The sequence below is a fragment of the Leptidea sinapis genome, chromosome 34 (genome assembly GCF_905404315.1).
Source record: "Leptidea sinapis chromosome 34, ilLepSina1.1, whole genome shotgun sequence".
Classification (NCBI taxonomy): Eukaryota; Metazoa; Arthropoda; class Insecta; order Lepidoptera; family Pieridae; genus Leptidea; species Leptidea sinapis.
In genome coordinates this window covers 11,650,001-11,655,000 of record NC_066298.1, presented here as the reverse complement: position 1 = coordinate 11,655,000, position 5,000 = coordinate 11,650,001, and the positions used below count along the sequence as shown (strand labels likewise).

General features: G+C 47.9%; 2 non-coding genes and 1 pseudogene across 2 annotated transcripts; all 3 read right to left on the bottom strand.

Annotated features, from left to right (window-relative positions):
• Positions 1-258, bottom strand: part of LOC126975165 (large subunit ribosomal RNA) — a 6,220-nt pseudogene extending 5,962 nt beyond the window's left edge.
• Positions 259-797: 539 nt separating this feature from the next.
• LOC126975138 (5.8S ribosomal RNA) lies at positions 798-954 on the bottom strand. The gene has a single exon (XR_007731646.1). It is a non-coding gene; the product is annotated as a 5.8S ribosomal RNA (ribosomal RNA).
• Positions 955-1,329: 375 nt separating this feature from the next.
• On the bottom strand, positions 1,330-3,234 carry LOC126975156 (small subunit ribosomal RNA). The gene has a single exon (XR_007731661.1). It is a non-coding gene; the product is annotated as a small subunit ribosomal RNA (ribosomal RNA).
• Between the last annotated feature and the right edge of the window lie 1,766 nt (positions 3,235-5,000).

Here is a 5,000-nt window from a genome sequence, read left to right as displayed (position 1 = left end):
GACTCGCTCCGTCGCTACGGGCCTGGCACCCTCTATGGGAAAACGGCCCCGTTCAAGACGAACTTGGACGGGAGCGGCGACCGCGAGAAAGCGGAACCTCCCTAACACCACATGTCCCGCGACCGTGACGACCGCGGGATTCGGCGCTGGGCTTATCCCTGTTCGCTCGCCGCTACTGAGGGAATCCTGGTTAGTTTCTTTTCCTCCGCTTACTAATATGCTTAAATTCGGCGGGTGATCCTCCCTGATCTGAGGCCAACGATAAAAAGTATGAGGCAGACACGATATCCGTCAGCGCAGCGACACCGTCGTGCGCGCGCCGCCAATAAGTCTCAACGACGTATCGTCGACCCGCGCACGTACCGCGATCGAAGCGCCCTTCGGACGTCGAGTCCGCCTACTCGTTTGCACGCTCACGTCGGGCCGAAATAACACGTGCAGCGCACGGGACGCGAACCGAAGGCGCAGCCACGCACGCCGTTCACATAGAGAGCTCTGCATAGATTAATTAAAATTAATCACGAGATATCCGCGTGTGACAGCGAACGAGCGCGCCCCGGTACCGCGCCCGTCTCCGTGACCCACGTCGGGCGTGAGGCGGAGACGGCGTTGCACGCGAACAGCACCACGCGTTGCGGCTTATTTTACATTTTCGAACGGATCGAGCGGGCCCCGGAAAACCGGCGGGGTTTACCCGAGCCCGGCCCGAAGACCGTCACTCGTTTTACACGTTTTTTAGGCGCGCAAACAGTGTTGTCAGCATACAGCGAGGGCGTCGTCGTATTCTTTTATGCAGCCGGCCCTCAGACAGGAGTGGTCCTGGATATTTCTCCACGGACCGCAATGTGCGTTCGAAATGTCGATGTTCAAATGTGTCCTGCAGTTCACACTATGACGCGCAGTTAACTGCGTTCTTCATCGACCCGCGAGCCAAGTGATCCACCGTTCAGGGTAATAGTTTTTATATTTAGAAAATACGTGAACGATCTCTGTGTGTAACAAAATATTATGTGACGCACGCATTGCGCGTACGTCGTGATCTCGACTCGCTTCGCACTCGACATGAGCGCGTCGCGAGACGCACGCGCGTCGCGTACATGCGACCCGCGCCCGCCGAAGCGTCGTGCCGGAGACGTCGTGCCGGACACCCCCCACATGCGGCGGGAGATGTCAGCGCGCGCGCGGCAAACGCGACAACGGAGCACAGAGAGCACATCGCGAGCGCGAAAATAATCAGTGATTGACACGTGATTGAAGTTATCATCGTCAACAGTCGGCTGTGAGCGAAGCGTGTCGGCGACAACGCTCGCGCACGCGACCGTTACACGTTAATGATCCTTCCGCAGGTTCCCCTACGGAAACCTTGTTACGACTTTTACTTCCTCTAAATGATCAAGTTTGGTCAACTTCCCAGCAACGCCGACGGCCGCGAAGCCACCGCGTGTCGGTCCGAAGACCTCACTAAATCATTCAATCGGTAGTAGCGACGGGCGGTGTGTACAAAGGGCAGGGACGTAATCAACGCGAGCTTATGACTCGCGCTTACTAGGAATTCCTCGTTTATGGGGGATAATTGCAAACCCCAATCCCCAGCACGAAGGAGTTTCAACGGGTTGCCCGGGCCTCTAGGCCAGGGAGAACATGTTGATTCCTTCAGTGTAGCGCGCGTGCGGCCCAGGACATCTAAGGGCATCACAGACCTGTTATTGCTCAATCTCGTGCGGCTCGAAGCCGCCGGTCCCTCTAAGAAGAATTTTAATACGCCGCCAGTGAGTTGCGCGACCCTGAAGCCGCGCACACCTAAATGACGACGCCTATTTAGCAGGCTAGAGTCTCGTTCGTTACCGGAATTAACCAGACAAATCGCTCCACCAACTAAGAACGGCCATGCACCACCACCCACCGAATCAAGAAAGAGCTGTTAATCTGTCAATCCTTCCGGTGTCCGGGCCTGGTGAGATTTCCCGTGTTGAGTCAAATTTAGCCGCAGGCTCCACTCCTGGTGGTGCCCTTCCGTCAATTCCTTTAAGTTTCAGCTTTGCAACCATACTCCCCCCGGAGTCCAAAATCTTTGGTTTCCCGGAAGCTGCCCGCCGAGCCATTGTAGTAACGTCGGCGGATCGCTAGATGACATATTTACGGTTAGAACTAGGGCGGTATCTAATCGCCTTCGAACCTCTAACTTTCGTTCTTGATTGATGAAAACACCTTTGGCAAATGCTTTCGCTGATGTTCGTCTTGCGACGATCCAAGAATTTCACCTCTAACGTCGCAATACGAATGCCCCCAGTTATCCCTATTAATCATTACCTCGGAGTTCTGAAAACCAACAAAATAGAACCGAGATCATATTCTATTATTCCATGCACGAAATATTCAAGCGGCATTTTGAGCCCGCTTTGAGCACTCTAATTTGTTCAAAGTAAAATTGTCGGCCCATCTCGACACTCACTGAAGAGCACCGCGATAGGATTTTGATATTGAACCGGCGTTTTACCGCCGGCTCACCGACGATATGCTCCGCAGACGTGTCAGTATCACCGCGGATGCGATGCACCGACAGCGCGGCGCACAAATGCAACTACGAGCTTTTTAACCGCAACAATTTTAGTATACGCTATTGGAGCTGGAATTACCGCGGCTGCTGGCACCAGACTTGCCCTCCAATTGTTCCTCGTTAAAATATTTAAAGTGTACTCATTCCGATTACGAGGCCTCGTAAGAGTCCCGTATCGTTATTTTTCGTCACTACCTCCCCGTGCCGGGAGTGGGTAATTTGCGCGCCTGCTGCCTTCCTTGGATGTGGTAGCCGTTTCTCAGGCTCCCTCTCCGGAATCGAACCCTAATTCCCCGTTACCCGTGACAACCATGGTAGTCGCAGAAACTACCATCGAAAGTTGATAAGGCAGACATTTGAAAGATGCGTCGCCGGTACTGGACCATGCGATCGGCAAAAGTTATCCAGATTCATCAAAATTAACGACTTCGGACGCGAGGCCCTCCGTCGATTGGTTTTGATCTAATAAAAGCACTCATCCCATCACTGGTCAGAGCTCTGATTGCATGTATTAGCTCTAGAATTACCACAGTTATCCAAGTAACTGAGTAAGATCTAAGGAACCAAAACTGATATATTGAGCCATTCGCGGTATCGCCTTAATACGGCTTGCACTGAGACATGCATGGCTTAATCTTTGAGACAAGCATATAACTACTGGCAGGATCAACCAGGGAGCTGCTGCAAACAACGATTGTTGTCGCGCTCAGCGCGTCATGCGTCGCGATCTCCCCTTAGGGCGTCGCGACTATGACATCTTGAACATATCGTGAGATATCCGTTCGCGCACTGTACACTATATATCTCAAAGGCATACGGTGCGCGTTGAACGAATCATAAATCGGCGATGGGCCGATTGTATGTTATGAAAGTTCAGTAACGAGAGTCCCTTCGGGTAATAATAAAAATGATGACACGCAATAGAAGCGGTATCAACGTATTAATATCGGTACACGTCGTGATCACAAATCGGATCGACGCCCGGTGCTTGAGAGGAGCGTGAACGTCTCGCACGCGTGAAATGCGCGACGCGTTCCGGCTTGCGGGCCCTCACGTTAAAAATCTTAACAGAGGGAAACCGTCGAAGCCCAGTCGGCGTCTTGGTGCGCGCAAAAAATTTACACGATCGCTTTCAACGTGACGAGGATCGCCGCAGCGTATGATACTATAGAGAGAGTGAAGAGAGGAATTATGAGAAACGAAATCACAAAAAACCTTTCAAATCACCAAATCAAATATCATCCGCATAGGGAAACTCGAAAACGCTCGATCGACACAGCGCGGTGAGTCTGTCTCATTTTTTATATTGTAAAAAAAGAACATATAAAACAACGCGCGACACAAACACAGACACAGACACACCAGCTCTGCCCCGAGAGTACCAACAACCGTATTGTTATTATATCATCGTCGTTATCATCGCGCGCATTCACAAACTTACTCAAATATAAATATATATTAAATAAAATATGAATGACGATGACGACGACGAGAATAATAAAACAACACCACCGTGTTGTGCGTTTTTGTATTTTTGTCGCGTGCGTTTTTCACTCTTTTTACAAGAAAAAACTTGAGCGGCGTTGAATTCGGCGTCGCGAACCGTTCGCTACGGACTCGACTCTCGACGCCGACTGCCGTATGTGTGGTGCACGCGAACGATATGAACTGATTTTACTATTTATTAATAACATAATATTGAATATGCATTGCGGCTTCGAAGAAAAAATCGCTTTTTTTTTTTTTTTTTTTTTTTTTTTTTTTTTTTTTTTTTAACTTTATTAATAACGAGTACGATAATGTTCAGTAATAAACGCGCGACACGTACATTTCATTTTCCCTCCGAAACCAAATAAAAAACCTCCAAAAAAAAATATATTTCAAATCAAATCAAAATTCTTATCATACATCAATCTTACTCACCCAAACTAAACATGCGTCTAAACGCAGCACGAGACGAGCCAGCTACTTGATACTACCTAAGACAAGAACAAATTACGGCAAGCGTATGTTTATTTACGAGGGCGCACAACTTTTTAATAGTCTACCTTCATCTCTCAAAAAGATTAGGTCACTAAAAACATTTAAACGTGACCTATCAGACTATATTGTTTCAAAGTTTTTATAAAACACATGTCTGAAATTGTTTGTTATGTGACAGTGCCCTGTAAAAGTGTGTAATCTTAAATTTTGTGAAGAAGAATAAGTACTATAATGTGTAACATGTATGTACTGAACATCTAAAGAACGGCGGATAAATTATTACATCATATTTTTATGTTCTCATGTAAGTGACAATATTATGTTTTTAATGAGAAATAAATATCTTTAAACGTAATTCTTTCTTACTTACTTACTTACTTACCTATTTACTTACTTACTTAGTTGCTTACTTACTTACTTACGTACTTACTTACTTACTTAATCACATTCGTTTTTCGCG